The 13,611-nt window shown below is 38.7% G+C and overlaps 1 pseudogene; it reads right to left on the bottom strand.

Moving 5' to 3' along the window:
• The window catches only part of LOC132032158 (uncharacterized), a 21,462-nt pseudogene extending 7,851 nt beyond the window's left edge, over window positions 1-13,611 (bottom strand).

Genomic DNA, 13,611 nt, shown 5'->3' with positions numbered 1-13,611 from the left:
TCGGTAAGGTACGATTCGGTCGGTTACGTCGATTTTTTGAAAACCATTGAGACCCCTACTTAAGCCTAGCACTGCCGGGAGTCCTTTCAAAACTCCAACAAAAACCTGCCTTATTTTTGGTAAAACATGAAAAGAATTTACCTTATAAGGATCCTTACTTGAAGGACCAACACTTTTTTAGTCTAATTCTAATTTCTATCCCTAATTTATAGTCTACTAATATTCTTGTTCTACGTGCGGGGTTCTTCCCCATAATTGTTGGCTCGCTTCAATATATATCCTCTCTCCTTCATAGACCTTGATCACGTACGTCTCTTTTTCTCACGGTATCTATTGTCTCTTTTGTTTTATAACATAGTGTAAATTAGTGTAGATGTTTATGTTTCTCTTTGTCGGTTGAACTAAGTTTATGAGTTTAATTGCTTTTATTTCAGGTTTATTATCACTTTCTGCTGTTGGTTTTTCTTCTTGGAGTTAGGCATATATGAACAGATTGTGTATTCAGTGAACTATTTTTGAGAGAAGTTAATTGGTTGCAGATTCATTATTTTAACTTTTGAGATTTTATATCAATCCGTCAACATATTATTAGGCCAAGTTTTCTCTTTTGGCATCCAACTAAACAGCTGAATGAAGTAAATTTGATAGAGACAATAGCTATACCAGATTTATAACAAAGCGAGAAAAATGGAAAGATGTTACTAATCGTCAAATTATAATACCTGATTTGGTTGTTGCTGCCCCATTTTCTCCGTTCTATGCATGCGACTTGCCTCCGGGTTGTTTTATTTTTATTACAGGTAAAAAATTCCTCCTAATTCCTCTTACATTGACGAGCTAATAACTACAGTATATTTTTCCATGTTGGTTTATCTTTTCTTTATTTACTTCGGGGAAAATGATAAAATGAAACAATATATATTACTACTCTTTAAGGTAAAGCTACATTGTGTTGATGTATAGGTCATCTCTTCTCTTATTTGTCTCAAATCCAAAGATGAGACTATATCGTCTCATGTCTTAAGTCAATTTTATACAATTTCTTTACTTTAAGGTGTTCCATTTTATCGATTTGCGGAATGAATCTTACTCAAGAGGTCCCGTGTGATATCCTAATCAAAGACGGCTCAACATAATTGGAGGCCTAAAGTAAAACATTTGAATGAAATTTTTACGGCAAAATTTACTTGCAACAAATAATAGTCTAAAGAAGTCGGTTAAGAATGGAAATTGCACTACAGTTTATGAATTTCTATTTGCTATTAATATTTTCTCACAATCATTTATCTAATTACAGAATATGTAATTTTTAATGACAGAGATCGACATTTTTAGATATACTTAGCACGAATTTTATTATTATATTTACGTCATCATTTTGACTTACACTATCATTTATAATGAGAATTTCTTCTCGCAATCAAATTTTACCACATGTTTTTGTGGTTTTAATGGACTCTTTCATTATTTTCTTTGTGCGGCTCTTTTATCGTTAGTTTATGCTATAGACTATTAGTCCAAATAGTTAACATACACCAGTTTTATTAAAATTATGATATAATATATGACAAATAATAACATCTTGACCCTCTACATTTTTTCTCAATGTGCCAATAAAACTTCCAAACTTCAAATGTTATTCCCATGATTGACATCAATAAAATGCATGTTGTTTCCAAACGCACACGCAAGTATACGCGGTTGTACAAGTAATATAGGATTTAAAGTCCAGATATCGATGTGATTAACTATTTAATATATTAAACTAATGCTAATTATCTAAACAAGAAATAAAATCTCAAAATATAATTATTAACTAACTAAAAATAAAATAAAACAAATAATGAACTTCAACCAAGAAAGAGCGGATTTTTATCGGAGAAGAGATAGATCTAGGGCTCTGACCACTAACAATCCAGTTGAGTCTTCAAATCGTTCTACCTATGGGTTACTAGTTGACGGGTTGATGTTAACTTAATGAGTATCTTTCGAGTTGCTCACAAGCCTGTAGATGCTACTATAACGCCTATATTCCTATGGTCGTCAGATGTAACAAGAACGCATTTACTTCTCCGTATTCAACTAAGCAAGGCTAAAGGGTATATTTCTATCCTCATTATCGAAACGATTATATCGAACAAGCTCTATTTATTCTTATTACGCATGCAAATTCCCTATCCCTAGTTTAATTCACACGCCACAGATAGTGCTCAACTATTTTGTCAAATAATCAAACAATTAAGACTAAGAATAAATAAATAACCCGAAGATGAAAAATCAATAGATAGAAATGATAATCAAACGTCAACTTTCATGTTTGAGCCAAAAGCCTAGAACTAAAGAGTTTAGCTTCGCATAGACATGGAGGAAAGACAACAAATCATCCGAATAAAAACGTAAAAATAAGTATTACAGGGAAGAGAGGTAAAACCCCGTAACTAAGGCCTCCACGGCGGCTCTAAGCTCTCTCTAGGTTCAAAGTTCTGAACTAAGGATTTCAAGTAATCCAAAATTATGTAAAAATCGTGTAGGATATGTATTTATAAGGTACTAAAAAACTTGGGCTTTTAAAAATTAAATCCAACTCGGATCGAGAAAAAAATAGCGAAGACGCGTCACAACCGCATCGCGGGTGCAACGTGCAAGGCAATATTAGAATCAGAGGCTATTTTTGTGCGCATCAGGTTTCATGTTTGAGCCAAAAGCCTAGAACTAAAAAGTTTAGCTTCGCATAGACATGGAGGAAAGACAACAAATCATCCGAATAAAAACGTAAAAATAAGTATTACGGGGAAGAGAGGTAAAACCCCGTAACTAAAGGCCTCCACTACGCTCTAAGCTCTCTCTAGGTTCAAAGTTCGAACTAAGGATTTCAAGTAATCCAAAATTATGTAAAAATCGTGTAGGATATGTATTTATAAGATACTAAAAAACTTGGGCTTTTAAAAATTAAATCCAACTCGGATCGAGAAAAAAATAGCGAAGACGCGTCACAACCGCATCGCGGGTGCAACGTGCAAGGCAATATTAGAATCAGAGGCTATTTTTGTGCGCATCAGGAGTGCGACGCAGGTTGATCACCTGATTGCTCAGGTACGTTTTTTTTTTTTTTTTTTCTTTCCTCAATTACAATTTCATGTAGACTTTCCTTTGTTTTCACTTTGGTACACATATACTTCATCAATCATGGCTCATCATTATGTCCCCCTCTTGTCTCCTTTCATTCTTTTTTTTTTCTTTCCTTTTTCCGCATTTTATTCAATTTTGCTTCAAATTTTTTCATCTTTACACCGCTTTATTTCTATAATAATAAAAATATAATATTAAGCACAAAGTAATATAATTAATACTTCAAAGACAATTAAAAATACTAAAATGTGAAGCAACAATGGCTAAAAATATGCATTTTAGGCCGAACATCAATGCACGCTTCTCCATTTTTGTTTAATTGTAAATCTTTCATTTATGTCTATTACAGACACTTTTTCTATTAAATACTTATAAGGATGTTGAACATGAAGGCACTAAAGAAATAAGAAAGAGTTAGCATAAGGACCAATTTTTTCGGCTCCATTTGAATCCCAACCTTAATATTGAACTGCTTAGTTGTAGCTTATAATAAAAGAATCAAAGAAGTTCATGAATCCGTCAGTGTTAAATTTCGTGTAATACTAAGAACGATAAAATTACCACAAATTATTCAAGAGAAATATAATTTTGCATGGACTTATAATATAAGATCAGATACGAAATGATATTGGTGCAATTAACTTTAGAATTACACCAAAAAAAAATACAAACATATATATTATCGCTGGGGGATAACTTTGAGAAGAAAAGTTAATGTTAGTTTATGTATAAAAGAGGTTAGAAATAGAGTAAGATTTTTTTAACCGAAATATTTTCGCTCAAAATATAAAACTAATAATAGTTTTTCATTAAAAACTTCATAGTTTGGTTAAAATGAAATCTTACTTTAAAAGAAGTGCTGATCTTCTTAGCTTTCCTTCTCATCTCTTTTCGTTCGAGTTTCGTTATATTTAACGTTGACGAAGGAAGTCCACTTGATCCACATTTTATTAGATTGGATGATGTATTGGATGAACTAAAGTAGTTTTTGTTGGCATTTGGGCCAGTTACCAAAATCATAGGAGATACAATTTTGAATTTGAATTTTAAAATTAATAATCACTCTCAATTTAAAAAAAAATATCTCAACATAAATTCAAAAAAGTTTTACCATTCAATATCTTTTTCTCCTTTTGTTCCTTGGTTATCTTTCTTGCATTATCAAATTTTTACATTTTGATATGATTGTTTATTACCTTGCATATCGACTTACGACTTGTTTGGCCAAGATTTTAGGTCAAACTATTTTTTTAATGCTAAAAAAGTACCTTTTGGAATAAACTAACATTATGTTTTTAGGGAGAATCTGTAAATTTTAACTTTAGAAATAGAAAAAATTGTAAACTACTATTTAAAAACACCTTTTCTTTAATCAAACACCTCTATTTAAAAATTAAAAAAATTGTTTTTCTTAAGCCAAAAAAATTAAAGCCACTTGCTATCATTGTAATTTTAGAAGAAAACGGTGAAAGAAACTTAAGCATAGTCAGAATTTTAGATCACTTATGTTTCAATCAGTGTTTTAAAAGGCGTTTTCGGGGAGAGCCCTGGGGCGGGGCGTACCAAAAATGCCCTGGGGTGATGGGTCGAGGCGAAAGTCCCAAAAGGCATACGCCCAGCAATTCGGGGCGTACGCCTGGGCGTTTGGGGCGAGTTTTTTTGTTGGGGCATGTTGAGGCGTAAGCCCAGAAAACTTCTTCAAACTAAAACGAAATTTGTTAAATAAGTCCTTAGTATAATGCCCAAATTCTCAAAAGTCAACATGTAATTACTCAAATGTTTTAAAAAGGAACTGAAACATTAAATTTAAAAGTCAAGACCTTTTTTTATTGCTAGAATGCCTAATATATGTTCTTTTCGGTTATTTATCTTGTCTTCTACTATCTCATAAAAGTAACGAGCGATACTTGTACTTGTAAGTAGCGTATAATAGATTGTTCTAATTAGTTTTTTTGTGGGGGTGGAGCATATATATATAGACGTACAGTAGATTGTTCTAATTAGTTTTTTTTTGGGGTGGAGCATATATATATATATATATATATATATATATATATCACTTATTTATAGTTTTCTTCAATTTTTTACTCTATTTCACCTATTTAAAAGTATTTATTATAATTATATCATTTTATAAAATACTAAAAATTAAAACCCCATGGAGCTTACGCCCGTGCCTCGGGCTTACGCCCTCATTGTGCGTACGTAAAATGCCCCGCCTTACGCCCTCGCCTTTTAAAACACTGGTTTCAATTGTATTCAATCTACCTTCTTTTTTCCTTTTCTTTTTTAACTATTGTATTCACTATTTATTAGTTTATCTTGCATTTACTAAAACAATGAATACAATTTTTTGGAAATGCTAGTCTATATATTTATCTATATAAAAGAAAAAAAGACATACAATAGCCATGCATATAAGCTAGTATACCAAAGGGGAAAAATAAATGCAAACGAAATAACAGAGCACAAAATAATCTTTTATTTGCGCAGTGCTCTTGAGATAGTGAATAATGCCAAAAAGAAGGATTCGTGTACATTCATAATATATTTATGATCATTCCTTGCTCAAATGATTTGATAAAACTCCTTTATATATTTCGGTCTCCATCATACTTGTTCATTTTTCAAAGATTCATTTCGCATTTGTGAGATATTTGTATACATCATATATATGGAGTTCTTATATATTAATGTAACCTATGAGTAGCATATCACTACTAGAAACAGAGGGTTTTTCCACCGACATTTAGTGGGAAATTTGTGCTATAAAGCATGATTTTCCCACCTCATTCCCACAGAACCAGCTCATTGGAAAAACACATGGGGGGGGGGGGGGGGGAGGAGGGAACAAGTTCCCATTGAAATACTGGGAAACTTCATTATTTTTCCCTGTGAAAGCACTATTATTTAGTTTTTTCCCACCGACATTCAGTGGAAAAAGCCACTGAACATTTTTCAGTGGGAAATTAGTGGGAAAATAGAAATTTTTTAATAGTGTATCTTTGGATTCAGAAAACATTACTGAGCAGTAAAAATGTACATATGCAAATTATATCTTTTTGCTTTGTTATCTCGAACCTTAGCATCATATTCCTTGCTTGAAGGAAACTTTGATAAACTATATGGATCACAACTCACAAGGGAAGGTCTTTGCCGTGAAAAACAGAGAAGTGAAAACCAAAGAAGAAAGAAATAAAGCTTTATTTCTTTTAGTAGTGAAATTTGTACGAGGCCATTAACTTATTCTAATAGATTGAACAAACGATACTGTCAAGCCCTAAATTGGGGAACATGCGGACACCTACCATTTCCCACCTCAGTAGGCGAACCCGTTCCTTGATCAACAACTAATAGAAATGCAGTAAACTCAACACCCAATAATAATAACATAATAGGTCTAGCATAAATAGGAAAATAGCACAAGTGCGGAATTACATCAATCCCAAATCTGGTCTGAATGGTAGAAGAGCTACTAATAATACAAGTCTGGATTAGTCAACATGTCTCCAAATATAACTACTATCTCGAAAATAGAAAGGACAAGTAAACAGAAGAATCTCCGGGCTGCAGAATCCATCAAGCAAGCTCACCCTAGAAACTTTGATAGGAAGCCTCGGATCAGCCTCGAGGGATAGACAACTCTCCAACAACGTACTCTGCACTCATAGAAAGAGTACAACAAGGTAGTATCAATGCAAAACCACAATACTGAGTAGGCATCATAGGCCGACAACAGCTAGGAAATCATATATAAAAGAAAGAGACTGAAAAAGTAGGCATGCTCACAATCAGATAAAACTCAACACAGTCAAAATATTGAATCCAGTACCAATCACCAAGTCTAGAATATCACCTCCAGTCCACTATGAGTCCGAAACACTAACTCAAGAACCACAGTATCATCACAGATCAACCACAAGTCCAATCCAATGCCGTAAGTAAATATGAGATGAATGCAATGCAAATGCAATGATACACACACGCTTCAGGCGGAATATCTCGTCGCCTCGATAGTCATGATCCATGGGGGACCGCTAAGTCCATGTACCTGCTGCGGAATGCACAGCCCGATCAAATAGTCAGTGTTGCAGAACGTGCAACCCGATCCCAGTGAGTGTTGCGGTACGTGCAACCCGATCCAAGTAAGTGTTGCGACGCGCAACCCGATCCCAAAATATGTATAAATGAGTGAATGCATGATAACAATGCCAACATGAATATATGAATCAATGGTGCCACACATTGACACAAATCTCACTCACAATATCAATATCATAACCCTTCTCTCCTTTCCAACAACCTCAATCATGATAAATATGCTTTCCAACACACAAGTAATCACTAAGCATTAACTCTAGAATCAATCACGTGGTGACAAGCCAACAACTCACAAATAATCAACAACTCAATAGAACACAATAAGGCGACAAGCCCAAGTCAACAACAGTACCATCCTAAATATTCCATCCCGACTTCATACCCGAAGGTTTACATGCTTTCTCCAACAATCACTAACTATACATATGATCCGCTAACCGAAGTCTAACCAAAAGGTAAGCCGTAACCTACCTGGAAAGCCGAACAGGAGCCACGAACCGTCACACCTTGGCCTTGCCCTTTCGTAGCGCCTCCAAGTACTCAAAGTCTATTCATAATCGAATTATATATTAAAAACCACAAATAATAATACCCATAATGCTATACTTCTAGTTAGGTCAAAATCTAACCCAAGGAATTGGAGAAATAGGCCTACAAGGGTAAAACGGGAAATTGAAAGATAGAACATACAATTCAAGCTCTAGGTGATCAAACCCACTAATCAATTGCTAAAACAACTCAAGATCAAGCCTAATTCGGATTTAAAGTAAAACCCCCAAATTTGGGTATGAACCCTAATTCTTCAATCCTCAAATTAACCATTAATAATGGAAGAAATAAGCTTAACAACAAGGAATTCATCAAATTCTATGGTTATACTAGTCAATTTTACCACCAATTTCCATTTTAGAAGTCTAAACCCATTTCAAGAATTTTAACACAAGACTCATCTTCTCTATTTAGATTCTAGTGATTCTAAAGATGAAATTAGGAAGGTAAATGATGAAGTCTAGGTCATAGATCTTACCTCCAAGAAGATTCAGTCCACAAGTTGAGAATTCTCCCAAAGAGAGCTTAAAAAGTTCGAAGAAGTGATAGGGTTTAAGGGTTTTAACTAAAGAAAAGAATAGAATTTCGCCGAAAATTGCGTACGCGTCAGAGGAACCTGCAAGCACACACATGGCGCCACAAGGCCCGCTATGGCGGCCATCCCAAAAACCACAAATTCATAGCGGCAGATTACCACTACCGCGAGCCAGCCATGGTGGTTGGCATGACCGCTATGGCGGCTAGCCACCAAAAAACAAGTCCGCTATGGCCGTTGGTCCAGCGCTATAGCGGGACCGCTATGGCGGTTTATAGTCCGTGTCGCTACACTAGATATCAAAAAGTTCTAGTTTAGACCAATCTCAACCCAAAATTCGACTATCACCCGAGGCCCCACAGATACAAAACAACCATGCAAACACACATAAAAACGCATTATGAACTCACCCGTGGCCTCGAATTTCCCAACGGAGGTCTATTTGACCAAGTCAACCCCCAATGGCCTAAAGCCAAGTTTCCAACCCAAGTTCCAAAATGCTCCCAATTGCATTGGGGAATCAAACCGAACACACTACCAAGTCATAAATGACTATCCGATCTCTCAGAATCGATGAAATTCCAAAAAAGGTCCGTTTACACAAAAGTCTACTTTGGGTCAAACGAATTCCACTTTAAGGCTCAAACCTCCAAAAGTCACTCCAAAACCCGCCCGATGACCTCGAGAAAGGGTCAACAGGGGTAAAAGGGTCATTAGCACTATAACGACCAATCGGGTCATTACATCAGATACCAATTAAACAATCGCTCGTCCTCGAGCGACAAGGAGTAGAAATGGGGGAAAAGTACCTGAATCAGCAAACAACTGGGGATATCTCTCACGCATATCGGACTCGGTCTCCCAAGTAGCCTCCTCAACAGGACGATGCTTCCATTGAACCTTGACCGAAGCAATCTCTTTCGACCTCAGCTTCCTAACCTGCCTATCCAGAATCACTATAGGCTCCTCCTCATAAGACAGATTCTCATCAAGCAACACAGAATCCCAACGAACTATATAAGAACCATCAGAATGATACTTCTTCAGCATGGACACATGGAAAATCGGATGAACACCTGACAGGCCCGGTGGCAAAGCCAACTCATAAGCAACATCTCTAACTCGACGGAGAACCTCAAATGGGCCAAGGTACCTCGGGCTCAACTTTCCCTTTTTCCCAAATCGCATAACACCCTTCATGGGTGAGATCTTCAGAAGCACCTGCTCGCCCACCATAAACTCTAAGTCCCGAACCTTCCGATCCGCATACATCTTCTATTCGACTCTAGGCCGCTCGAAGCTTTTCCTGAATAAGCTTCACCCTGTCCATGGACTCTCTCAACAAATCTGTGCCCCACGGGCGAACCTCAAAAGCATCAAACTATTTAATAGGAGAACGACACCTCCTACCATACAAAGCCTCGAACGGTGCCATATCAATACTCGAATGGTAGTTATTGTTGTACGCAAACTCCGCTAATGGCAAGAACTAGTCCCAATGACCACCAAAATCAATGACATATGCTTTTAACATAGCCTCGAGCACCTGAATAATCCTCTCGAACTGACCATCAGTCTGGGGATGAAAAGTTGTACTAAGGTCACACTGAGTACCTAACTCTGCCTGAAAAGACCTCCAGAAATTGGAAGTAAACTGGGGACCTCGATCCAAAACAATAGAAATAGGGACCCCGTGCAATCGCACAATATCTCAAATGTAAATCCTGGCTAACTTCTCTACAGTGTAAGTGACCAAAACTAGAATGAAATGAGCGTACTTAGTCAACCGATCAACAATAACCCAAATTGAATCAAACTTGCCTAGGGTCTTCGGAAGACCCACAACAAAATCCATGGCAATCCTCTCTCACTTCCACTCGGGAATGGGCATCTTCTGAAGCACACCACCAGGTCTCTAGTGCTCATACTTGACTTGCTGACAATTCCCACACTTAGCCATAAAATTTGTAATATCTCTCTTCATCCTCTCCCACCAGTAGTGTTGTCTCAAATATCGATACATTTTCGTAGCTCCTAAATGAATGGAATATCTAGAGCTATGGGCCTCCTCCAGAATCAAATGAATTGAATCACCAACACGAGGAACGCACACACGTCCCTTGATCCTCAAAATACCCTCACCATCAAGCATGGTCTCCTTGGGCTCACCTCTCAGAACCTTATCACGAATCTTACACAACTGGGCTCAAACTGCTGGGCCCTAATCTGCTCCAAGAGGGACGACCTCGCCTCAACACAAGCTAAGACTCTGCCCGAAACTGAGATATCAAGGCGCACAAAACTGTTAGCCAGAGTCTGAACCTCCATGGCTAACGGACGCTCAGAAGAAACTAATCGGGCTAAGCTACCCATACTCACTGCCTTGCTACTCAAGGCATTAGCTACAACATTGGACTCCTAGGATGATAGAGAATAGTGATGTCATAGTCCTTCAGAAGATCCATCCACCTACGCTGTCTGAAATTTAGATCTCTCTGACTGAACACGTGCTGAAGGTTGCGGTGATCGGTGAACACCTCACAACGGACTCCATACAGATAGTGCCTCCAAATCTTCAAGGCGAAGACTACTGCTAATAACTCCAGATCATGGGTAGGGTAGTTCTTCTCGTGGATCTTCAACTGACGGGAAGCATAGGCAATGACTCTACCCTCCTGCATCAACACAACACCCAAACCAACACGGGATGCATCACAATACACTGAGAAATCCTTACCCTCCACGGGTAATGCCAGAATCGGGGCTGAAGTCAAAAGAGTCTTGAGCTGTTGAAAGCTCTCTTCACAAGCATCAGACCACTAAAAGAGAACCTCTTTCTGAGTCAATCTAGTCAATGAAGAAGCAATATAAGTGAAACCCTTCACAAATCGACGGTAATATCTGGCTAACCCCACGAAGCTACGAATCTAGGTCATAGTAGTGGGCCTCACCCAATCACTAACAGCCTCAATCTTCTTTGGATCAACCATGATCCCATCCTTAGACACAACGTGGCCCAAGAATGCCACAGACTCAAGCTAGAACTCACACTTCAAAAACTTGGCATAAAGCTCCTTCTCCTTCAATAACCCAAGGACAATCCTCAAATGACGCTCATGCTCATCTCTACTCTTCGAATACACCAAGATATCATCGATGAATACAATAATGAAGGAATCAAGATATGGCTTGAAAATGCCATTCATCAAAGTCATAAATACAGCTGGGGAATTCATAAGCCCAAATGACATCACAAGGAACTCGTAATGACCATAATGAGTCCTAAAGGCGGTCTTCGGAACATCCTCGGCCCGAATCTTCAGCTGATGGTAGCCTGACCTCAAATCAATCTTTGAAAATACCCAAGCACCCTGAAGCTGGTCGAACAAGTCATCAATGCGAGGAATGGGATACTTATTACGAATGGTGACTTTGTTCAACGGACAATAATCTATGCACATCCTCATCGTATCGTCCTTCTTCTTCACAAACAAAATAGGAGCACCTAGGGGGAGACACTCAGTCTAATAAACCCCTTACTCAATAAATCCTATAGCTACTCCATCAGCTCTCCCAACTCAATGGGTGTCATCCTATAGGAAGGAATAGAAATGGGGCGGTGCTCAGATCCAAATTGATATAGAAATCAATGTCGCGGTCGGGTGGCATACTCGACAAATCAGAAGGAAAGACCTCCGCGAACTCACATAAAATGGGCACAGACTCAAAGGGCGGAGAATCAACGCTAGTATCACGAACATGGGCCAAGTAAGACAAACATCCCTTGCTAACTAACTTCTTTGCGCGGAGATAAGAAATGATCTTCTTCGGAGTGGGGCTCGGAGTACCCCTCCACTCTAATCTAGGAATCCCAGGCATAGTTAATGTGACTGTCTTGGCATGACAGTCTAAGATCGCATGATACGGTGACAACCAAGTCATACCCAAGATAATATCAAAGTCTACCATAAAAATCTACCCAAGTATCATACCCCATAAAAGTAACTAAGCAAGACCGAAAGACTCGATCAACAACAACTGAGTCTCCAACCGGAGTAGATACATGAACAGGCACATCAAGACGGTCACTAGTCAAATCCCAACCAACAGAATGATAGGCAGATACATATGAGAAAGTAGACCCCGGATCAAACAAGATTGAAGCAGGTCGATGATGAACAGAAATAGTGTCTGAGATCACAGCATCAGAGGCCTCAGCCTTGGGCCTACTCGGAAAGGAATAACAAAGACCACCACCATGGCCACTGCGCCCGACCGTACCCCTCTTGCGGAGGCACGAGAATCGCCTCTACCGGCTCGGGTGTTCACCCCCGGATCGATGAGATCCACCGCGGCCCGATCGAGCACCGCCTTGGCCGAAGAACCACTCCCCGGCTACATAGTCGCAGTCCTCAGATTTAGGAATAGTACCGTAGTCCTCAGAATCTGGAATCGGGAACCCTGCTGGAACCCACTCTGTCCGGATCTAAGATAATCTCTCATATGGTGGCCAGAGTCACCACAAACATAGCAAGATCTGGGGGCTAGAGGTCGATGGACGAAAGCCAATGAACTAGAGGGACCACCACGGTCAGCTAGACGAGAGTACGAACCACTATAGGACTGTCCGGCTCTCATAACCACCTTTGGGTCTAGAAGGACACTTGACAAAGCTCTATAATGCGCGAATAGGCGGTTCTCGACCGATAAGGCTCGGATGACGTCCCCCACCCCCGTAGCTAGAACCACTAGAACCACTATGATGACGTGGCCTTTTCTCACTAAACTCTCAAAAGATCGAGTTTTGGCAGACTCAATACCCACAACATGATCAACAACCTCCTGGAAAGAAGATCCCAAAGCCACCAACTAAAGACAAGCAATATGGAGTGGATACACAAGTCTACCTACAAACTTACGAACCCTCTCCTCCTCCGTGGGAATCAACTGAGCAGCATATCTAGCCAAAAATATAAATCTGGCCTCATACTCTGACGCGGGCATACCTCGCTGTTGCAAATGAAGGAACTCATCTCTACACTCATCCCTCAAAGTACGCGACACGTACTTCTCTAAGAAAGCTTGATGGAACTGGGTCCAAGTAAGTGGAAGTGCACAACGGGTTTGCTTTTAATAAAAGTCCTCAACCAAATCTTCGCATCGCCGTGAAACTGAAATGACACATAATCAACCCCATGAGACTCCACAATACGCATCTTATAGAGCCTCTCATGAATTTCCATAATGAACTCATATGCATCCTCACTACGCAAGCTAAAGAACTTGGGCGACTCCAT

The sequence above is a fragment of the Lycium ferocissimum genome, chromosome 9 (assembly GCF_029784015.1).
Source record: "Lycium ferocissimum isolate CSIRO_LF1 chromosome 9, AGI_CSIRO_Lferr_CH_V1, whole genome shotgun sequence".
NCBI lineage: Eukaryota > Viridiplantae > Streptophyta > Magnoliopsida > Solanales > Solanaceae > Lycium > Lycium ferocissimum.
This window is presented reverse-complemented; position numbering and strand designations above follow the sequence as displayed.